Source organism: Harpia harpyja, chromosome 12 (assembly GCF_026419915.1).
Source record: "Harpia harpyja isolate bHarHar1 chromosome 12, bHarHar1 primary haplotype, whole genome shotgun sequence".
Taxonomy (NCBI): domain Eukaryota; kingdom Metazoa; phylum Chordata; class Aves; order Accipitriformes; family Accipitridae; genus Harpia; species Harpia harpyja.
The window spans coordinates 37,621,714-37,647,263 of NC_068951.1; the positions used below are offsets into that span (position 1 = coordinate 37,621,714).

A 25,550-nucleotide genomic window follows, 5' to 3' on the forward strand; every position below is an offset into this window, starting at 1 on the left:
AAAAAAAAAAAAAAGTCAGCAAAGCCTAATTATATACTATTGCTAACAATCTGCATTCAGTTTCAATGAGCGTTGGATTACGCAGCTCAATACTTTTTATGAACAATATCAACATATTACTGTTGCTGTTTAGCAGTGTAAAGGATGTGTTTTGCATTTTTCTCTTCATTACTTTCTTCGAATTAAAACCACTAAGCCTTGCAAAAAACCCAATGCAACTCAAGTCTCCGTGGACTAAACCAGCCAAACTGAAAGACAGTGAGCAAGAGCTTCTTTCTTAACATTAAAAATGTTTCTATTAAACCCATGTGACTCAAGATCATTGTCAGTATTTCCTACATGACCTCTAAAAGCAAGATTTCTAGTTCTGCTGCCTTTTGAGACACTATGAAAGTTCAGATTATGGGAACAGACAGTAATTTTCAAGTTATTAGTTTTTCATTCTCAAAGACACAGTTTAATCATTTTTAAGATCCAACTAGTTGTATAAGAATGGAAGCTTGAAAGTCCACTACAACTATGGAAAACATGGTAACAATAGTCAAGGAAACAGAGTTACTGATCAGAGAAGACTGCAGAGTTTTACCACAGTATATACCTTCCAATGGCTTTGCTTTGTTCTGTTCTTTGGAAGACACAGGCAAATCATACACCCCCAAAATGAAAAGTTTGGGCAGGTAGGACTTTACTAATGAGTTGCTTAGCTTAAGTTCAAGTAGTTAGGAAAAGCTCAGGCAAAGATTGCAGAGAATAAATGGTCGCTAAATTTTTTTCTAATAAAGAAAGATTCCAATGAATTAAAGAGGACTCCGAAAGTAAGGTTAGAAAAAATATTTTCATCTGTTAGTATTAAACTTTGGTTACCTTCTCTCCAAACAGCTCAAATTGCTTCATGCGTTCGAATAAAACTTAGAAGTTAGTGGAAGGACTTGGCTTACTATCAAGGATGTGCTTTCTATCATTTCTATAAAAATTCAGGCAATTGTCCAAGCTGAGAATAGAAACTTTAAAAAAGTACTGTCTTCAACTCTGGACCTTTGGAATTTCACTGTTTTCTTTGCCTTCTCCTGAAAATGACAAGTGTTAACCTGTAAATCAAATGACTATATTTTGTCCTGTTTACTTTCCAGTTTTTCATGACTGCTTCTTCCATGTTTCTCCTATGCCTTATATGAGTGACACACAAGATTTATGTTCTGATGGAGTAAAAGCCAAGTTCTAAAGTAGAGTGCTCCTCAGGTTAATACCCTGCCAACAGCGTCTAACAGAAATGCACGAAGTACATGAAAAGGACTATGGACAGACATGTCCCAGATAAAAAATAAAATGCAAAAGTAAACTTAGACCATAAGCTGTTAACGTAGAAATGCAATTAAAATAATTTCTCATAATAGAGAGATCCTGGAGGAGGGTTCTCTATGTGTATGTCCCTTCTAAATTGCTGTTTAAAAGTTAAGGTGAGACTACTAACTGAATTGCTCTTATGTATTTGAGTGTCTGTAACGTAACTTGCAAGTAACGTAATGAAGAGAAACACATGATTATGCAAGGTATTACATATTTCAATCCTCTGTTTAAAAGTCATTCACACAACTTTTAACAGATTACATTAGACACTATGAAAGTAAGAAAAAATAAATGGGAATGAGGATATGGAAACTGCTTGTTAGCAGCTTTTTGATTATAAAAGTGTTCTGCTTATAAAGTATCCTTAAGCACAACCAAGGAGCCCTACTTATGTACTGTCAATGAAGACATTTTGCAGTGTCCTGGAACATTTATAGTCAGTATGAGATGCTGTAGGTAAGCAAATTGAAAAGACAGACAGTACCACCAGGTTGTAATTGTAATATCTGAAGGGCCAGATTCCTCAAACGTAAATTAAATCTGGAGACTCCTCCTGGTCTCATGTAGTAAGTGTACTGATTTCTGTTCAATTTGTGTGTAATACTGCATTGCCTTTTCCAGTTTGTATAGGCTGTGTATCCAGCAAATGATCACTGTCAAGGATTACAGACTAAAGCTTTATAGCAGTGAGGACTGTGATAGAGTTCCTTTGGTCAATTATGTCCTTGCCTTTCAAAAGTACTAAAGCTCTAAGACGTTTCACCAAACCCCCTTTTTTCTTAAGTACAATAAAAGACATAATGATATAAATAGCTTTAAATGAGATTCTGGAAAGTCATGACAAGTAAAGGGTGTATTTTTTAAGGCAAAGAGGTGGTTTTTGTTGTTCCTACAATATTCTCAGAAGACCAGCTCTATTTCTATGATCTACATCAGTGAACCGATTCAAGCTGAAATCTACAAAACCTGAAGGTTTTTAATGAAATGAAACATATTTCAGCAGCATATGTCACAGCTTTTCTAAGTAATATACTAAGCACGTACACATTCTCCACTGAATGCAAGCAAGTTTTTCATTTCATTTGTGCTCATAATTATCTTAAACTTACATGTAAGTCTTAATAGTAACTGGGACAAAGAAAGCACAAGCAGCAAACAGAATCATACTGCTTTCAATACGGTGACACAGTGAAAATTACTGAATATGAAGAAAGACACTATGGGCCTTTAAAAAATGTTTCTTGACAGCTTCTGAAAATAGCAAAAATGCAATACCTACCCAACAGCATGCCTACTAGATTTATCAATTAGTACCTTACTGTGTAGCAAAATTATCCCTAAACAAGAACTAGGCTATTGCACAGAGTATCTCCACAGAAGCGGAACAGCTGAATTCTCAGTTTAGTGAAAGAACACGGCAAATTTCTTGTTATCATTTCTGCTTCTTTTTGTCCTCTCCAAATGCTAGAATGGAGTAAAAGTACATAGCCTGAAATAGAATCAGAAAAAAAAGTTTTAAAATTGAATGCACTGAGCAAAACCACGTTTCCATTTTTGTGTTCCTCACCAAGATTCTCACTTCCTTACTTTGGTTTCTAATACAATTTTGAAGCACCTCAGTGACTACAAGAATCATTAAGAGTGAAGTCAGAACTTACTCATGGGCAAAATATAGAATCATAGGATCATTTAGGTTGGAAAAGACCTTCAAGATCATCGAGCCCAACCATCAACCACACCCACTAAACCACGTTCTGAAGTGCCTTGTCTATATATACAATAATCTTCGTAAAAATGCAATAACAAACAAAAATAATCAAACCTTCCAGATTTGCTATTACTGCAAATAATATGGGTTTTCACAATGTTTCTCTTTCAGTACATCTGGGACTTCACAATGTTACCGTTTCAGCGCATCTGGGACAGCTGATATCTTCAAATAGACAGCAACCACAGTCTGACTAATAGTCACCAAATAGCTAACCAAAACCAGCGGCAAACTGTGGTAAAAAAAATTGCACATATACTACCTGTCACTATACAGAAAGCATCATATGCCTTTCAACTTTAGAAATTTACTAAAATAGCTTATGTACCATATACAAGTTTGCTTAAGTTCAGTGTCTTAGGTCTGGCCATTTGGGGATATCAGGCCTGTGCTCAAGACTGGAAACTAGCATTCAGCACAGCTCCATCAATATAAAACAAAATAAAATGACCACGTTCCAGTCCCGAGGAGAACGCACTCCTAGTCTTCAGCTTCACTTTCCCCTAGAGACGTGGGCCAGGCAGAGTTACAGAGAGAAATGCCCATAAATAGCCTCACTTCATTACTAGTGAATATATTGGGAAACAACTTTATGCACTCTACTATTTTCTAAGGGCTTGCTATTTTGAAAGCTCTGTATGTATTTGTAAGTATTGATCTCTTCTGCTTTTAAAAGTCCACCAGGAAAACTTACCAGCAATTTATTGTGCATATAAATGGAAGATGAAAAGTAGATTGTTAACACCAACATATCATCTGTTCCTGGACAGGCTGAATGCATAAGATATTAAATGGGACACAGCTTTATAGCTCTTTATTTTGGAACTAGAGCTCAGTTCTTAAAAATGCGCTCATGTAGCTAATGTCTGCTGTTACATAATTGCAACACAACTGTCCAAAGCTTGTCAGAATTCGGGTGCTTCCACCAATGTTAGAACCTGTTTTCTCCAGCAAGCAGGAAAATAATTTCTCGTCAGTATACGACTGCTGAGTAAGTCAAAAGTCAAGGCCTTCCGACTCACAGGACACGTCTCTTCCAGTGGTATACTTATGGGCGCTGAAGTGCATCAGCCAAGTACCTTTAAAAAAGTCCTTCACTCTCGTGCAATGTGGTCTGGAAAACCAGTGACAGTAGAGCCCAGCAGGAGGCACGAAGAGGAGAAAAATTACATGTTCCAGGTATGGGTAGAGTTTTGCTTTTAAAAAAAGATGCTGAATCTCTTCTCTGACAGCGAGTCAATGAGAGACTGATGATATAACAACTCTAACAGTATGATGAGATAAAAGCACTTGTTGTAGATTCAGACATTGACTGTACCCAAGATTTATTTTTGTTTACTTTTGTTTCACTAAGAAAAGCAAATGGCTCTAGAGTATCCTTGTCCTTCCCCAGCAAACACAGATTAATTAAAAAATGTGCCAGATAAACAGAAACAAGATTTTAAATGGAATTCTTTCATTAAAAATTAATCTTAACTGTTAACTACATATTGTAAACTGGAAAAAAAATAAGCTCTCTGAGGTAGACTGTAATCAAATACATTATAGAGTGACACTGTCGTAGTTGGTGTGGCAGCATCCACTAGAACACGGTCCATACTACAAAAATGGATGTTATGATATTATCACATTGTTTCCCATTCTGTATCTTTTCACTGGTGTGATGAGAAGGTGCTCTAGCAGGTAATTTGTGTAGTGCAGGCCATGAACTATCTTGTTTTGGATACGTTCTGCACAGATGTATGCATTTTTATGGGGTTTGGTATTAATGTTTAGAAGTAGATGGAAAGTTCATAATCAAGACATAAATACTATCATACTCTTGTTCTCTTCTTTCCTACTGTGACTGTATTTTGTGAGTTTGTTTACTTCTAATACAGTAGAGAAGAATGCAGTAATATTTCTGTACGGAGTTACATCCCTTCAAATCTCTAGACATAAGCAGGAGTGATCCAATTTTCAACAGAAAATCAGTGGAACAAGAGCCTTTCAAAGAAATACAGCAATATTCTTAATGGGGTAACTAACAATCATGTCAAAATTGCATTTCCAGTTAACTATAATAAGGCATAATGGGAAACTTTGAAAAGAAATTATCTATAATTTCTGTTGGTTTTTTTAAAAAACATTCACACATAAAAATCCTTCCAGTGAAGGATTTTTAAAGTTTTGAAGTAAATTAAATTCTTAATTTTGATTTTTTTTAATTTGTTACTTCAACAAAATCTACTTAATATTTAATTTACTTAACTTTTTTTCACATTTAGCTATTTTTATGTGGGTTTGATTGATATAGCAGTGCTGTTTGGAACAGCAAATAACTTACTAATTTAGGATAATGCTCTATTTCAAATGCAGTGATGTAAATGAAGCATTTAGAACATAGAGTTTCCAAGATAAGCTGGTTTAGAAAAGCACTTGAACAAATATCTGTAACACACTTCATCTGGAAAAAAATTCTTACTTAGGAAACAATCATAAAAAGTTCCATATGACAAATACTTGTTTCTCCCTGTCCTGTGAGATTTTACTGTGGTCAGGTAATTTTTTCCTGCAAGAAAAAAGGAATGCAAATGAAAGATTCCCAACTTGGTGTGGAAAAAGGAAAAAAGAGAGGAGACAGAAAAGTTTTCATTAACTCATATCCTCAACATTCAGCATTCAGTCCTCCACATTATGCAAAATATCTATTAAGTTACAAGCAAGTTTCTGTATTTTTATATTTTTTTGGAAACCATGATGCAATGTCATTAAGGTTTTGGTACTTCAGCATAAGAAGAAATGTTTCATTCTCTCAGCCTCATTAGGATCTCACGTGAGGCTCCTGTCAGCTGCAAGTTTGTTCAGTTTATCTCAAGAATAAAGGAAGAAAAAAAGCTTAAAATTTTCCTTAGATACGTCAATCAAAAGGATTGCACTGGCTGGAACATCAAGTTCAAAGGAATATCATTCAAGTCAGTTAAGACAGAATCTTGCTGTGGCCCCATTTCTTCATCACTTTTAGAGAAGGCGATATTTATGTAAAGGCCCAACCTCACCCTGCAATAGCCCCCAAATGAAACTGCGCTACATGAAGGTGTTCAGTCAACAATTCCAACATGTATTTCTTTTTATGTGCTATTTTCTTAGACGAGAAGTACTTTCTTTAGGATTGCAGTTTCACAAAAGATAAATAGTATTCAAATTTGAATTGGCCAGGGAGATCAGCCCTGACGTTCAATCTTCAAGCATTTCCTTACTTGGCTGTGTGAAAATTATTAAAATTCCCAAATCCTGGTGATTTATCTCAAGTTCTTCTGCAGGCTACGTTCATTTATATTCAAATTACTGCTTTCTTTCCAGTCATGTAGTAAAGATATATTCTCCTTATTCACTTTCTTTCATGTAGCTATGTTTTTATTGTATTTGCAATAGTTGCTAAACTAAACAGCACATTGTATCAGGTCTCTGATTCTGAGAGACATACCTGCTTTAATGTGCTCATATAATTTTACAATCTCTTATTCATTATCATGTTGGCTTTTTTATTACAATATAGCTGTTGGGAATAGCAACTGTTAATATTTGAGGCTGTAGGAATTTTTTTTTCTGACGTCAAAATAAAAGTATTGATCGTCTGAGATCAGAGCACTGCTCTGGGATCACAGCTCTTTCTTCAAGAAGGCAGTTCACATGAATGAGCCGAAGAGGAACGCAGCCATTTCAAGGAACTTTTAAGCACTGTGTACTATGGTTTCAATAAACATGGTGCCACCTCATGCAACGTGACGTATCACATGGCAAACTAACTGTATTTTGTTTTGCTGCCATTTTAAATAAAAGCTAGAGATACAAAGTGTGTTTCTCACGAAGAGTTTAGCTCTCTCATTTTGTAAAAGCTAGTTAATGTTCATGTTTGCATCAAGGAAATTCCTAGAGCCAATTATTAAACATGTACTGTGCACTGCTGGAGTACCCAGCTTATAAATCATGAGATTTCATAAAGCTGGCTGAAAACTCATCGGCACTCCCTTTCCAGACTTGTGAATAGTCTTAGGGAAAAAGCATAGCAGAAGGCATCCACATAAACAAAGTCCTTCTGGTCGCAGTCCTCTTCTTGCCAAAATAGAAAAGGGAAAAACTTTAAACTGCTATATGAAGTAATCTCTTCTTTCTATCTGATAAACTGGCCGTACAAAATAATTAGCTTGCAGTGCCATTCAAGCCAAAACAATACACCTTTGAGCATATAGCTTTCTGTTAAAAACCTGATATTAATCTGTCTTTCATTTACTTATATAATTTCCCCAATTAAATAAACTGTGATCATTTAACCATGGCTTGTGGTAAGCAAAACAGTTTGCAAAAAATGAATAGCACAACAAAAACACTAGAGTCTGAGTAACTAAATAGCAAACCACTCTGCAATTCAAGTCTGACCAGATTTGTGGTTTGATTTAACTCTAAAACAGGGCTTTCTTAAACATAGAGCATAGGAACTAATTTTTCTTTAGGTATTGAGCAACACATAAAGCTGCATTATTAAACAAGTTTATTAATGGTAAATAAGCAAAATGGTTACCTAATAAAATTGGGAGATGCACATCTGCCTTCTAAGGATTCACTTTTCATTAACTCACCATAAGTACTGCCACCACTAAAATGGGAAAACTTCTTTAGGAATTTCACTAAAATGTATACTTCCTTAAGAGTCAAGTAATGCATAACCTTTAGATTTTCAGCAAATATTGTCTAAATAGATTTACTAATCCTAAAGGATATTTACAAACCCTGCAACAGATTTGTAAGAACAGTAACAGATACACAAATCTTACCAATAAACCCTAAATAAAGTTTTGATTTAGACATTTTTCCTGTGTGCTTTACAGGTACAAGCAATAGATTTCTTTCTGAATCACAATTTTGGGTCTCAGCTGTTAGCATCAAAATTACAAATACAGCCCTTACACATTAACTCTTAATTAGGTTTTACAAATTCCAATCAGAACTTCCACAGTGAGTTCCTGAAGTCCAGATGTAATAATGAGTTTCATAAAAGGCTTTGTAATCTGTTTCTCGTCTTCCTCAGAATAAATCACATGCCAGCCACAAAGCACCCTAGTTTTTTTGAAAAGTGTCAGTTTGTTATTATTTGTCAAGTTTAGCCATGATACTTCTACAGTTCTACTGAAATAACAACAGCAGCAAACACAAAAAGGACTTTTTAAATTTAAGGCATGTATTTTAAGCAGCTCTAAGAATGAACTTGCCATAGTGTAGGTGAAGAACTCATCTTCCTTGGGCCAATTTCAACACCCTTTCAGTTCAAATTTCAAAGCCTATCAAAAATTATGCTGTTGCTGAAATAACTGCTTCTATGCTACTCTCTGCATGAACTTCTCACTGTCATCCTTACACAAGCACTAAAGCTTGTATGGCAAATCAGATCCGAGAGCTGAAAACAAACCAAACCCCTACAGCAAAACCAACAGCAAATCAAACGATTACTTTTCAGTCAGACCGAACTTAATCCTGCTCACTCTGTGGTACCATTCAGATTGGCTAAGGGGAACTGTGAAACTATAAGGTCAGCAACATTCAACTGATGGATACTTCTGATGATCTTAATTATTACATTAGTTTCAAAGTCTTTCGAAAATCCAATTCCAATAGCAGGTGCTAAGAACTTGACGTTCAGCTCATAAATTGATGGAATATAGGTGACAGGAAGGGAAGAGGTAGTAAATCAGAAGTGATGTATCAAAGACAGGGGAAAGAAAGCATTTCTTGTTATTTTAAGAATTTTTTACTTTTCCTCAGATACTTTAAAAATAGCAAAAACGTTGAACTGAAAACTTAAATTCCAATAGCGTTCCTCCACAGAAAGGTAAATAAATTATATTAAAAACCAAGATGTGTAACAGTAAAACTTTTAAGGTTACTACATCTTTCTTAAGTACTTATATAAATTACATTTTACTTTAATTATATTTATATAATACCTTATATTACTTATGGACTTTCTATTAAAAAACTCATTTGCCAAATCCTCTCATCATAGAACAAAATTCAAAAATCAAAGGTCATAGCATGCTGAGCCACAAGCTCTGCTCATGCAAGGGAATGTTTTCCATATCTGAAGTGAAAATAAAGAAGAGAAAAAGGAACTTTATCTCTTTTTATGTTGATTTATCAATTTTGCTTTTTTACGATACCTAAAACTTCTGTAGCAGAGCATTTATTCCACTGAGCCTAATCAAGTTTTTCAGTTGCGTAACTATAAGTATTTAGTCTTTTGTCTTCAGAGTGCTCCTCTGCTTCCTTTTAAGCCTTGGGACTGGATTCCCCTCTCAAGTGCAGCAATGTCAATGCAGCATAGTACTGGATGATTACTGATGGGATGCACAATATGGCTTAAAATTTAATTCTGAAATAGGTCTTATATTCACAAAGCAGAACAAAACTACACATTTTATTTTGAAATATAATGAACTATATTTGCAGCTGCTGCCTCTCATTTTGCACCTGAAAATCTGAGAGCGCATCTGCACTTACGAGCTCAGACACTTTGTGAGCAGCTAAAAATCCGACCAATATTTTTCTTTACATGCACACTTCATGTAGACCATTGGCTTTTATACTGGTTGAAGCAAGAGTGAACTCCACTGAAGTACACTGAACTAGTACTGTAACGGAAATCAGATCAGGGCTCATCTGTTTACATCAGGTTCATTTATCTGACAGAGGGCCCTAATCATGAGTTTCAATAAGTGAAATCTGAATGATTAACACAGGCTGGCACCTTGACAGATGCAACAATGTTATTTAAAATTAGATTCCTCAAAATGATGTATGAAGGAAAAAATTTACAGAGGAAATAAAAAAATCTAAAAAATTATGCAATCTTCCCCTTTGTGTTCTAAAGCTGTTTTGAGAAAAAAAAAAAAACCAAAACGCAATAACCCCCCTAGAATCATTAAGTAGTGCAACAATAAGATCATTTAAGCAGAAGCCACTGAATATTTGTTTGGTTTTTGTTGCCTTGGATATTTCAGAAAGTTGTGATAAAAAGTCTGCCAGTTTGTATACTGTACAACTGTAAGTATGTTGAGCTAGAAAGCTGAGCTTTTGTTGATTTGAGTATTATCAAAAAAAAAATTAACAAAATTGTGTTATATTTTCAAAATCTTATAAAAATATAGAAAATATCACTGAGTAGACAATCTTTAGTAAAGTCTCTTTTTTTCTGTCAAAGTATTTGGATTTTGTGAAGAGTGTGCATATGTGTGTATACATAGCTCAATTAAGGCAGTAGAAGCATGATTTTGCCAACTAAGTGCTTTAATTAACCTCCCCCGCTTAGAAACTCATTAAGAAAACCAAACCCAGCAATTATATTTTGATGTCTGTCATGTAAAAAAAAAAAAGTAAAAAATAAAGTAAAAATCTGTAATAACAGAGGTTATTTTTTAGGTGGCATTTTTTACAAGAAGATTGGGCTAGTAATCAATAAAGGAAGGCTATTTCGCTGAGAGTCACTGCCCAAATTTTTCCCCTGAGTTATTTAAATATCAAAACTTTTGAACACTTATCCAAGATGAAGTGAAATCTGTAAGGTTGCCTCACTCCAAATTAAAAAGGACGTGCTGATATAATGCTGTAGATCAGAAAGGGAGCATGTTTTAGTGTAACGAGATGTCACAGTCACTCTAAAAGGATTAAAATCAGTTTGTATTCAACTGTTTTCATACTTACTTTAATTACATGTTTGAAAAAAGCATTCATTTCTGACAATGCTGACTTGTATCATCCTTAGGACATGTCAATTTTCATCTTACCTTGATTGAGCAGCCGATTTTTTTATTGGATGCTCCAAAATTCCAGTGACCTTTCATGAATTTTGATGGATTAACCATGCTATTCTCCCTGCCCAGGCAAGTTTGAGATAAATGGCAGGAGAGGCTACAAATTTTGGGCAAATTATTCTCCTTGACTACAAAACATATTATTTGTGTCACTATGCATTTACATATTTGCCAGTTTCATTACCCAAATAATAAAAACCACACATTCCTGGCCCCATCAGAATGAAAGGAGGGTTTCGTAAGTTTTTAACAAAAGGTAACCACAAGTTCACATTAAATTTGATCAGAAAAAACTTAATCATGAAATTCAAAGTAAATAGTCTTAACATCATCCACATCAGTCAGATGCAAAACTATTGCTATTTATTTGGCCATTTAAGAATTAGAACTATTTTGTCACGAGAAAGTAAATGTTCTCCTTCCAGAGTTTCATTCTTCTAAAGACATAAGCACATAAATGTTGATGGATCACATCTGATGGTAGCAAAACAGAGATTATTTTATTGCTTATCTGTAATAATTTAAAAAAGATTAAGTAGACCTTTACAATTATCTCAGAATATACACATACATTATCCATGTACACCTACTACCGATATATCTAAGCAACAAAGTAAATGGGCTATCCTTTCATCTACTGAAAAGACAAGAACTCTCTGAGATTGAAGAACTATCACGTAACTATAAGAAAACACTACTTTTTCACGAATGATTCTTCAAAGAAGTATCATTCAGGACATAGTTCTTCAAAATAAGGTTAACAATAAAACTGTATCTCTATTTCTACTTAATCATATTATTTTTACATGAGGAAAAGGCTGCAGCATAGTAGAATGTACTACCCCATTATTCCAGAACAATTTCTATCCTTTCCTTCCACCCTTCTGAAATGCTGCTTTTCATTTATTGGTTACTGGACTCTTTTCTTAAAACATTTTTAGGTCCAAATGCTGTAGTTTGTAATATCAGTTTAATTATTGAACTAAAATTATTTCAATAGATAATACAGATGCTGTATTTTTGAAAATCAGTATTATATGTGCATGGTTGGAATTAGGCTGCAATTTATGAAACTCCTGGCCATTAGTTTTACAAGAAGGTATTAAAATAAAAAATAGCTTCATAGCCAGTATATGGTCTGTGCTTATGAAACAGAAATATCATTTCCACTGTAGGAAAGTACAGCTTTTATACTGCTTTGGCTTTATGGTTAGTTTGCTACAGGTAATACCCAGCCCCTGGCCCAAGGAACTGCTAGTGGATGGGGTGATCACTCCTGTTGGTTGACTAAACCTCATGCGCATTACGTTAACCCATGGGCTTGAATCTATTCTGTTGGACTCAAATGGAAATGGAAAGGATCATACTTGAACTCCTAAGTCCCAAAGGCAAAACTGAGCAGAAGTCCAAGCTTATTTGCTCTGCCCCTTCTTGCTACCCAAGTGGGAATACTTGTATCTACCATGTGACTCTGGCAGCCAGAAAGCCCTATTCAGTCATTAAACAGTGACCTTTCTTCAGCAGGAATGCACTCAAAAAGGTGGGTTTTGCTTTCCTACACTATATGCTTAGACTAAACTCTTCCAGTGTGGTTACCACTGGGGCAGACAATTAACTGCTTTTATAACACAATTGAACCAAGATCTTGTTTCAGGCTCACAGAGGTGAAACAGGGAGAAAGACAGTATTCCCTACTCATAATCACTGCTTAGCAGAACCTTTCTCTTCTCAAAGGTGCTGATGAGATCATAAAACCAAACTCTTTGATGTTATTCCAAAACAATCTCTTCCCTTGTACCTACTGAAATAAGAAACAGTTTAACCATCCCCACTGTTTCTGGTATAGGATCTTCAGTCCACAATTCTCTGAAAGACATTTCTACTAATTTTATAATTCTAGCTAATCACCTATTCTTAGTCTAACGTTAATTGGTATAATCTTAGCTGCTTTAATGCTATAGAGTGTCTTAGCAAACTGGCAGTATTTTTTTATTGTTATTGACTACGCTTGTAATAAAAACAGATCAATAAACAAGATGTTCTTCCTGGGATTTTGTAATACCTTTAGCTTACATTCTTTTTTTGACTCATCATAAATTTTTTTTTAAGTATTTACTAGTTTTGTCTCACAACTTTTATACTTTACAAAATTTCTTTGCATTGTCCAACTGTATTTGAAAAGACAGTCTTCATTCAGGCTGATTTTGCTATCCTTGATTTTAGCAGATCTATTAGAAAGCATATAATTGTACTTTTCCGGTTATATCTGATTTAAACATCTGCATATCAACATATTAGGAGACAGAATAAAAGAAAACAAAGGGCAAGAGCAAACTACAGTCTCATGCACTGGAGTATGTTACAAAAACATCTTTAAGATTTTTATCACTGAGAGTACATCAGGTTTCTCAGAGCAACAAAACGATTCAGAACTAGAATTTCAAATAAAGATTATCTGCAACTGGAATCAGATTTTCACAGTACATCTGCAATGAAGGCATCAAAGAGTTGGGCTTTTGAAACACTCCTATTACTGCCACATTGACTGTAAAATGCAGGTAGAGAATTTCATGATGCAGCATATTGAAATCTGAAGTTCTGGCTGTTTATTTTGGCTCTTGCCAGGAATTAAGGGCTAACCTTCCAAAAATTTAACAAGTCTTTTTAGCATAAATTCTACACCTAACCTGACAATTATTTAGAAGGATTTATGGAATCACCTTTCTCAGTATATTCAAGCTTTTATAACCTTTGGACCAGTTTCTTTCTTTCTATGGCTTGAAGAACTCAAATCTGCAACTTCCATTACCAAAAAGTATACTATAGTGTGTCAAGGCTACAGGCTGTTCTAGACGCATGTATCCTACATCCCTAACAATGAAGATGCAGCAAAGAATCTGAGTTTCGCTGATTCTGGAAACAGAATAACGAAAAAAGAGGAGTGTGTATTAGTATCCTACCGATTAGTGTGGTAAGTGGCAGTCCTAGCTTCTACTATGTATAAGGTTTTCACATCAAACAGTGTTGATGTAGAACAAAGATAATTCTTAGAGGGTCTGTGCTTTGCAGCAGAGTTAGAGCTCCACATTCCAAAAAGACTGATCAGGTAAATAGCCCTTGTTCAGGCTACAATGCTGAAGAAAAGAGTACAGTTTTTATTCAGATTTAAGTTTGTGCTTAATTTTTACTATTAGGTTCCTGCAGGCATCCCCCAACTCAGAGCATAATAGGCTGGTTCTTAGGACCTTTTTTCCAGGACACACATTTCTTCTTAAGCACTGTACAGATATATAATTTTGGTCTTATACTCCCCTCTCTGGATGGCTACAATCCCAAGAAAGGCTCAGCATCAAGAGGATGCTTCCAGCAGAGTTCAGCTATCAGTTTGATGCTAAAATAGGTGTCGACATTTAAAGACAAGATTTAAAACACTGTGAATTGGGCTAAGCCTCCTGGGAAAATCTTACATTTTAAAATTCCTTAACGGAAACCAAACTCTTGAAAATCTGGTTTTGAATTCAGGACTGAGCTCATGAAGGAAACTTCAGCATCTGTAAAGTTCCAATGTGTTTGTAGTTATGTCACGGAATAAAATAAAAAAAAGACAAAACATGTCAATAATACATTGTACAACTGCACACCAAAGGAAGTTATGAGTATGGTCTAAAAAATAAAATGAACAAATAAACATACATCTTAGCAGCTGTATTTCCCCAGGTATTTCTGCAAGTTGTTTGCAAAGCCAATTAGTTCATTCATAGTACTTAAGCAGCTATTTCCATCTTTTGTTAAAAAGCACTTAAGCAGAAACTTAAGTTCCGCTGACTTTACCTCATATTCACTCATATGCAAATTGGATTATGTTAAATTAAAAAACAAAGAAAAAAGAGTCATTACTACATTATTGTTAGTAGAAGCGTAGTGTTTTAAGAGGCATGCTCTGGGAAAAGGATTGTCTGATTTGACATCTTTGTCAAAAGATCTGAAGACAAAAAAGAGCTAATACAGTGAGCTGATACAACAGACAAGATACTTTTAGAGTACCCAAAGGAACTATCCCTCTAGAATGTTAGTGTCTTGTTTAAAGAAAAACTCATCTTCCTTGCACAGCCACCAAATTCAGTACATGTATGCCAAGAATAAAGATTGAATGTTTGGCAGATAAAGTTAACCAATAACAAATGCCTATGGTAGTACTGATGCTAAAGAATGGATTAATAAAATCATACTCTGATAAATTCAGTAACTAAGTGTGTGAAGAATAGGACAGTGGGAAACATAGTGGAAAATTTAAATAATCCCAGGCATATTCCTATCTATTAGAGTAGCAAGCTTCAGATTTGTTTTTTCAGTTGTTGGATTTCAGTGGTTGAATACAAATCAAATGATTCTACAATTCTATAAACATACATGTTGACATTCCTTAAAAAAATGCATGCATATGTCCAATTATTCGATAGCCCTCATAACAAACTTACATTTTCAAAATAAAAGCAGGGGGTATAAAGTAAATTTTCTCATTACACAGTAAAAAGCCACTATTGTACAAATTGGAAACAATCATTTGACTTGTGCAATAAATATGCAGTGGCTTCTTTGTACAGTCATGACCATCAACCACCAGGAAAAACAAACAGAAAAAAGACCTCTGTCACGAACATCTTTGCTGAGAGTCAGTCACCAATGCAGCACTTGGTAACCAGCGAGAGATGCAGTCAGATTACAAATCTCAACATAACCAAAATAAGGCACTGTAAACGAAGGCGTTGCTGTAGGCAATGTAACTTCTTTCCAAGCCGGGTAAGTCCCACTAACACAGGCACTCACATGGCTTCAGTACATGGTAGAAAAATGCCCAGTCGGTCACAGCCAGTAGTTGAAATTCCAGCAAATCCCAAATACGTGCTAAATTCCAACTTCAGAAACGTAGCTTCAGCTTTGAAATATACCCCAGTCTTTGTCTACAGTGCCAGACAAATCACCAGATTCTGCAAGTTAATGCTGAATTCAGGTGAGGAGATGATGTAGTTGCTCAGTTACTGTAAGTACCATTTTTGACCCATGGTATTTCACTTTCTCATATATAAAGGGGATTAAACAATACTTCCTCTCATTTCTAACTTATCTTCTTTTGCTTAGTCAGCTGCTGTAATTTGGAGTAAAAAACCGTCTTACATAAGACGTACAAACACCATCAATTTTGGGCTTCTATCATAAGATTTAAAATGATACATTATGTATGAACTTACATGTTTATATGTTTATCCTGTGTTTTGATTGGATCAGATGGAGTTGACATGTATTTGCTTACTTCACTTAAATTGCAACTCTAGCTTGAAAAATGATGCAATGATTTTTTTCCTTTTGCACTGACAGTTGGCAGACAAATCTCGAGAGCAACTGAGTAGAATTTAGGTCTAAAAGAAGAATTCAGGAACTGTGTGGTTGTTCTAAACAGCAATCTGGATAAGAAAGATTCTGACAGAAGCCAATGCTAACTTTTTTTAAAGAACATACAGTCTTGCTGCAGTATCAAAAAGATTTAAAGAATGTAGAATTAATTCTCTCCTGACAGTCAGAGAATTGAACAGACAATCCATGGGAATGGTTTCTACACAAACCATGCTGCTAATGATGGCTATGTTTTCTTGTTCATTCAGCTTCCCTTGTTTATTGGTGCCAAAGTTTCCTGGGTTTTTTGATATTTTCATAGTTGTCAGTTCTCTAAGCTGAAAACATTACATTGCAGCCACTCAAAAAGAAGCCCAGAAACAATCTTGGAATACTTGAGTCTTAACATCTTTCCACATCTTCACAAATAAATGGCACAGCAGGAAATGGAATTAGTTCTGTCTTGTAATGCTTCTTCCATTTTGAAGGAGTTATTAGCAGGAAAGACGTGGAGAATTTCAGGGGGGTAGGGGAATAGGGTTTTTTAATACCTGACTGAACCAAGTGAAGTTGTGTTGGACAGTGCAGCTGGTTCATCAAATTTTTACCAGGGGGTCTGCAATTTCAGCTTATTTTTATTACCTAGTCTTTATCCATCAGAGTTCATGTATAAAGTGCAAGAGTCCTTGAGGCTACTTGCTTTTAGGAACAAAGAACTACTGAAAAATTCCAAGCATATCTACCCTAACTAGGCTAGAGCAGATAGAGAATATGCTGTCTGGCCAAACACAGTATGACTGTCTGTCAGAATACCTCATGCCTTTAGCAGCAAAGTCACCTCTTTCACATCTAATGCCGAGAAAATCCCCAGACAGCTTTTTTTTTTTTCCTTCGAATGCTGTTACTTCTCTGTTCACCACAATTCATACAGCATCCCCAAAGTTACTGTGCCAGTTTATATCACCAGATTTGCTCGTTTTTATTGCTGCTGACAATAGCTACAAAATAAAATACACATTGTTAGAAGGGAGTTTTCAGCAGGTTTGTGTTTACCCTCTGCTCGAACTGGATTGTATGTTCTTTCATGCAAGAAGGCTAAAGGTAAAACAGAAAGTCTCACTTGTGTGCTTAAGAGAATATGTGCTAAATCAAACCATTTCTGTGAAATATGCCTGTGCTGCTTTGCTGAAAAATTTGGGCAAGTTTGTTTTTGTGCGAAATCAGTCAGACTGTCACCACAGACAATATAGTTCTGCTTTGCACATCTCAAATACCATTAAACCATAAATACTGGTAAGATGCTCAGAACCAGTATATGAGATGCTGATCAGTAAAGCAAAGCAAGTCATTTAAGTTACAGAGAGACTATCTGGCAACTGGTGCATTACGCTGCACCTACGCTGCTCCGTCACCTTAGGGCAGATGAGAGCTGCTGAAACAGCATGAATTGCTGCCAGCTGTGGGAGGACAAACAGAAAAATTAAGAGATGCCCCAAGTCATTCTGCAATTTCTCAGGCAAAAAAACCCATGCAGGTGCTTTTATGTGTGACAGAGCATTCAAACAATACTGCAGACAATTCTGCTATCTTGAAAACAAGGTCAAACTCCACGTCTAAAAATTCAGTATCAACAGCAGATTGTCTCAAATATGGATAATGATTAGGTGCCCCAGCTTGGTTCTCACATCATACACTGAGAACTGTGCTTCTGTTATGTTAACTTCATTCAGCATGTCTGTCACCTACCCTTGGTCCACATTCCTGGTTTTTGGCTGAAGGCTTTGATAATTTGTTTTGAAAGTACAAAATCATAACACAATTTGTCTTTAAAAAGACATGAGAGTTCTGTTGGTCTGTGCAGAACTCATGTTGTTGGAGGTGTGATGATGAAGAGACTGAGAAATGATGTGAAAGTCTGGCATACGCAATTGAAGACAGGAATTTTAAAAATTACATGAAAAGGAATACATCACTGAAGAAAGTTAAGTGGAGAAATTACCTGTGAAAATTGACACTCCAAAGTGTCACGTTTTCATGACAGAAACCATGGCAAACAGCAAAAATTTCCAGTTAGCACTCCACACAGTGATGCAGGGGAAAGCTGCCATATATCCGCCTGGACCTTGCAAGAATAAAGGGTCTTCTGGGCTTGGCTTGGGTATGCAATATACTTGGGTGCATCAGATTTTTGTTTTGTGAATTTTTCCGATTCGTTCTGCATGCGCCATACAAGCACTTTAACACTTTAAGTGCTGCAACTCTGACTGGAGTAATATTGTCTCTGCTGTTGAGAACTCTTAAACAATTCTGTGAACTCCTCTAGTTCTACACAGATGAAATTTTTAAATGAAAACGGAAGATACATCAATGGAAATCCAGATGTACAGCTGCCCTGATGCAGAGGCCACTGGGATGCCTAAGCACCATGCCTCACAGCTTTTTCAAGACCAATCTGATACCAAAAAGGGCACGTTGTAGCAGGAACACCACATGAATGTGACTGTACTCTGCTGAAATAGCTATGCCAGTAATAACATGCTGGCAGAAAAGTTTCTGGTAAAACTTTGTAAGATAGATTTGCTGTACATGGTTTGTGAAAGTGTTTCCGTGCAGCCCTGCCAAAACTACAATAGATGCTTCAATGAAATGCAAAGAAATGTCAAGCTGGTTGACTACAATGAGATTTTGGTTTGATTTTGAACTCTGGCAGGAAACAGCATTAATACTGTTCTTCATAGTATTATTCTAACTGATTCAAAATCTGCACTCTCAGTCTTTGGGACTGTAAGGGTTTGCCACCTTCATGTTAATTTAGATACGTTGTATTACCTTATGTTTCATAAATTTAATATTTCAATAATTTATGGCAATCTCATATAGCAATTATATATATATATATATCTATATATCTCCATAGTTACTTTTAGGTTTTGTAGTGCATAAGCATACAAAAAAAGAGCTCATTAGCAAATACCATGCAGGAAGATGAAAATATTTAGCAGAGGTAGCATGCACCAAACCACAGATTTTGATTTTTAGGGGGATTACAGACAAAGAACTACCAAAGTTATGGATATCACTGCATTGCCAAGATGAATGGGTATTCCCTATGCTTGTATTAGAGAATTAATGGGACTAGACAATGGGTAAATGGGAATATATATTATCTCTCCCATGCTTTAAAGGAACAGAACAATATGATCCTCTTAGAGAATTCCTCAAATCAACATTCCTGTGCTGTACCTTATCTGTGGTCAAAATGTGAACTTCATTTACCAACAGTCCTGCAGTCCAGTACTTTTCATTCCATTTGCTTCAAGAAAAGAATCTGCCTGTCATCTTCTTGGAAGTGTTTATATTTAAAAAAATGGAAATACTACAGTATGTTACACAAAATAAAACCTACTTCCCCTAGAAATGGAAACACTGCTCCCTATTGCTGTTTTATTTAATGTTTAGAAGTTAACTGCATTACGGTAGACAGTTCTACTTTATGCAGCTCCGTAACTGAAACGTAGAATAATCAGGTTCACTAATAATTTTCTCAAGAGTTATCTGTCAGCACCCATAAGTCATCCTAAAACCAATTATGTCACTTCTAGCATACCTTTCAACACTTTGGTGCCTGCCAAAGTAAAAATCAATAAAAGATTATTATTATTCCATGGTTGATACTGGGTAAGCAGCTCCAGTGGCACTCCCTGTTGGGAGACTGCCATTAAAGCTTTTAGAACTGCATAATCTGAGTCTTATTAGGCTACTCTAGTGACCATACCTCATAACACAAAAGTATTTTCAAACTTGTTAGTAACTCCAATTGACTAGTTACCATGAAACACTGTGCTGAATAACACTGATGAAACTTATTGAAAAATAGCACATGCTTTTCTGAGTATGCATTTGATAACAATGGTGTTTCACCTGACTTCTGGTCTGATGGGAAAATCTATTCACTGCCACACAGGCACACATTTCTCCATTTTAATACTTGATAAATGTATTATAAAACACACTTGAAATTACAAGGTCTACAAATCTCACTTAAGATACCACTAAATTTTGTACTACAACACACTGCCGTAATGAATGCCTTGGTTCGTCACCACTAGGAAGCCTACGTATTTCTCTTTCTTCTCTGAATCTTTCAGATCGGCCTGGGCCTTGCAGCAATCTACCCTAAATCCACCTTTACAGTGCCAAGCTCTGAGATAAATTGATCTAACAAGTGTTCTGACAAATTAGATCTTCTAAGCACTCAGATTACAGATCTCTTCCCTTAATAGCTGCACAATTCTCATTCATTTTACCTGCCACATTCGGCAATCTCCTCCTTTTCAAAGTGTTCATGAAATTAAGGTAACTACTGTCTTCGGAGAGCACAAGCCACCATTAGCTGATTATTTGTTCTTACACCGAATCCCATGTAAAAATTTATGTTGAAATTTTTCCATTGTTACTTAGTATCAAGCCATTCACATAGAAAAAAAATCATTAAAGCCCTATTTCCCTCAGAGAGATGAAGGGCCTGAAATAATTTCTTGCCAAAACCAGCAAAAGCTTTTCCAACAGCTTCAGTGGCCATACATGCAAAGCACACTGCAAGTGATATGCAGTGGTAAATGAGTTTCATCAAACTGAACACTAAGCACACCTCTGCTACCGAGACTGAAAGACACTGGCTCTTTGTGTCCTTCCTGACCTGCACTGCACAATATTTGAGGACTGGGCTAAAAAATGGCAGGCTCATTGTTGGAAAATATGAAGTGATGCATACGAGAGAAAACAACCTATGAGTATACACAGACAATCAGGACGTATGTATTAGCTCATATCACTGAAGAAAGAAATATTCAAGTCATCGTGAACAGTTAATAGATAACAGCAGTCAAAAAGACCAATAGAAAGTTGAAGATTATTGAGGAAGGATTAGAGAAGAAAATATCATAGAGAGTCTATACATCCACAGTGATTCAACATGTTGAATATGGTACATAGTTCTAATTACCATAAAGCAAAAGAGGTGCCACAGAACTGCGTAAGTACAGAGGTAATGTATTATTAGGCAGGAATGACTTACCTATGAGGACAGCTCAAACTGGTTACCACACTCAGACACAACACAGTTTAGAAAGGAAAGCAACTGTTATCAAAAAGTAAAAACAGCATGTTTGTTTATTATTTCTCATTCCAAAGGCATAAAAAAACCTAGTGAGATAAACAAGCAGCAAGTTTAAAGTAAGGTGGGGGGTGCGGACATTAAATTGTGGGAAATGTTGCTATGGGATGTTAAGGAAGTCAGAATGGAAATGAATTTAAAAAAGGGCATAGATAACTACACATGTAACAGAGCTCGAAATTGGTGTAGAGGTGTGATTATGAGCCTAAGCAATACTGCACTGCCAACTGACAGTAAGTGGGAAAGTATACCAGAGCAAGTATCGTGCTATGACTCCCTGATTTTACATATTTATTCCCCAAGAATCTACTACATATTACTACCAGTGGTAGACTTTTGTACCAAATGGAGTTTTGTTCTTAAATAGCGAGGCCATTCCTAATCTGGAGGCTATACGTCAACCAGGAAGTACCATAAACTTTTTCTGAAATCAATCAGCTTGGATAAATTGGTTTGCCCATATCTAATACTCTTGAATATGCAAAAAAGACCAAAACCAGGTCAAACCCTCCTCCACTATAAAACCATCGATACATAAGAAATTTGGTATTAGATTTTACTTCTTAACACTTGCTTTTTTGAGGTATTTCCATTTTTTATCCAGATATCTCAACTCTGTAACATCTTCACTAGCAGGTCTGAATGAACAAATCTCAATTTAGTAAAGTAAATATTCCTTTTACAAAAATCACCATCCAGCACCACTATGCCTTCTTGCATTGAATTCAACATTTTCTGTTTCCAAACCTCAGTTTGATACCATAAAGTAAGTAGAGCTTCAAAAAATATATACCGTGTCTCAAAAATACCAATTATTGTTCATGTTCCAATAGGTGCAGAGTCATTCAGATCAGGTCTCAGCTGGTTGCTAAAGGAACTGAGACTATCATTTTAAACACAAAGTCTCTCACATAAGCAGCTGTAAAATACATGCTTCTACACATGGAAAATGGACTTTTTCAGTGCTATGAAACTTAACTATCTTTTGGCTTTTTAAGCAGATTTTTATTTGGCCATTAAGGTTTACCGAAGGAAACAAAATACAAGGTGTCCTGGTTTTGGCTTTCTAGTAGCTGATATGGTGTTATGTTTTGGATTTAATATGAGAACAATGTTGATAACACTTGGTAAGTAGTGTTTCTACTAAGTCAAGGATTTTTCAGCTTCTCATGCCCAGCCAGCAAGAAGGCTGGAGGGGCACAAGGAGTTGGGAGGGGACACAGCCAGGGCAGCTGACCCCAACTGACCCAAGGGATATTCCAGACCATCGGACGTCATGCTCGGCATATAAAGCTGGGGGAAGAAGAAGGAAGAGGGGATGTTTGGAGTGATAGCGTTTTATCCTCCCAAGTAACCGTTATGCGTGATAGAGCCCTGCTTCCCTGGAGATGGCTGAACACCTGCCTGCCCATGGGAAGTAATGAATGAACTCCTTGTTTCGCTTTGCTTGCGTGCACGGCTTTTGCTTTCCCTATGAAACTGTCTTTATCTCAATCTACCAGTTTTCTCACTTTTACTCTTCCAATTCTCTCCCCCATCCCATGGTGGGGGGACCAAGCGAGTGGCTGTGGAGTGCTTAGTCACCGGCTGGGGTTAAACCATGACATTAACTAAATAAATTACAGCATTTCCTTTAAATCCCATATCCAGGTGGTATTTTTACTTTAAAGACTTTAGCAAGAAGTCTCGATGACTCAAACTGTAAGGTTTCTGAGGTGTTCAGAGAATTGCATCAGAATTTCGGTAGTCTCATGAATATAACTTGCTTTTGCAACTTAAAAGTCCAAATAAAAAGTGTTTTTCCTTTTAGCTTGCTTAGAAAAGTCAACAAAACTCTGTTTTCAAAGATACAAGATGAAATGGTATTTCAGGATATATAACGTTTCTGGGTTTTTATCCACTTCTCTCTTTCACTCAAATAAAAACGTATCTTATTATTAACTATACTAGGTCAAAGACAACCACCAGGCATATAGAGTAACTGATAAATGCCAAAAAATATTTTGTATCGTGCATCATTCATGTGCACAGTATAACATGTAGAATTCTGCTAGTACTCATACACTGACCATGGATAACTGATCAACCATGGAATGGTGTAGAATAGGTATTGTTTAAAAGATTTGTATCTCCATGTGACTTGAATTTCCTTTCTTGTAGTAATTATAGATGTTTTTGTACAAGCTAAACTGATACGTGTTTCTTCTTTTCAAAGAAATAAAACTTCATTAAGCTTTTTCCCCCTTAAAGGGCTCACATTGAGAATCGATATGTGTGCAGTACAGAGAGGACACATTTAGAGTTCTGATAATGGAGATAGGAAAAACCACCACCACCAGAGCCCCAGCAATCTTTCAGGTTGCCCAAAGCATGGAAGCCAGTGTCAGTTTAAAAAAGAAAATTTCTAAAAAAAAGATGGCTCTTTAGAATTCAGACTACATACGCAGAAGCTTGTCTGCACTAACATGGAGCCACTAGAATCAAATGTACGGCTGAAAAAAGATCTTACGAAGGGAAAGGTGATACGACATCACCTCAGCATGAAGCTGGACAAATGTTACCACACAAAGCAAATATTAACTCCTTATATAAAATACTGCATACATTTCTGGACATTCACCCAAAGAAAATGCTTTCAGATTGGAACAGATGACAAACACTAGGGTAAAGGAGGGGCAAAGGAAATCCCATCTTGCAGGAGAAGGGAAAGACAATGGCTGGCTTAGTTACTCCAAGAAAAAGTTTGAGGGGGGGAATGGAGGGAACCAAGAGGTAACAACTCCGTTATCTAACTATAAAAAAGAGTAAACAATAGATGAAATTTAGAAAACTAAAATAAATTTTAAAAAAGCTAAAAATGACAAAATAACCAGCTGAGGATCTCACTCTACTGCTGCATATACTATTCATCTTTATAGAAGCATCCTGGGCTACACAGTCTGAAAAGCAAAATGGAAATATAGTCGTATTCTAGTGCAATCTTCATCAAGTTTTATCGAAGGAAATTGTAATGCTCAATGAACCTACTTAAAATAATTTCTAACAATTTAAACAGGATCAAAACGCTTCAAGTCAACTAATAAATTTTCTTCTGTTAGTCAACATTATAGAGCAAATACTAAAGTACAGATTATTCAGATTACACATGGCCCATCACACACTAAATAGTAAATCACAAATTAATTACACAGTAAATAATCACATACCTACTTCCCTCAGTCTTTGGGAAGAAATTTGGTGAATCTTTTCAGTTAGTTTGGCATCAAGGATGGCTTAAAAAGCACCAATTCCATTAAAAGGGCTTCACAGAAGACTCTCGTCCTGTGACTGTTCCTTAACTGTCAGACTCTGCCAAGCTTCAAAACCATGTCTAGGAATATGTGCTTCTTTTTTTTTTTAAAAAAAACCAAACCAACAAACAAGCAAACAAACAAACAACCCCCCCCCTAGAAACCCCAAGATCAGTCACTGTCTATTTTGCCAAAGATGCTGATCCGCCTACATGCTAAATCTGCACATTGCTGATCTTTGTGAATATATTTTTGTTGTTGCCAAAAGAAATGTTTCAACAGCAGCTGCTTTTCCAAAAGAAGTAGCTCTGAATAAACAAAGAAATCTGTTTGTGATGTCCACATAGCTCTGGTTTATAAGAAACCCAATTATAAGAAGCGTACGAATCCATTAAGTTGGACTCATTTGTAGTCATGTCTCTTTGTAGAAAACAAGGCTTGCTGAGTGGACAGAGTGAAGAAAGAGCACTTTAGAGCAAGGAGTAATTTTGATTGTATTAATAAATAACATGGAGGGAGTATTATATTGGAGCGACAAGAGGGGAGTCAGAACACATAAACTTTGGGAGCGTCTCCTCTGTAGAGCACTCTCCAGAATCATGGGATGGCCACCCCTTCCTCCCATGTGAGCACCACTGTGACAGCTCGTAAAACCAAGTATCTGTGCATGTGAAGGTGCCCTCAGAGACCCTATTCACTGACAAAATTGACAGCAACAAACTTGCCACTTCTTG

At 36.0% G+C, this 25,550-nt stretch overlaps 1 protein-coding gene across 1 annotated transcript in view; it reads right to left on the bottom strand.

The window, feature by feature from the left end:
* NAALADL2 (N-acetylated alpha-linked acidic dipeptidase like 2) overlaps nt 1-25,550 on the bottom strand; it is a 507,372-nt gene that overhangs the window by 52,805 nt on the left and 429,017 nt on the right. The window lies entirely within an intron of this gene.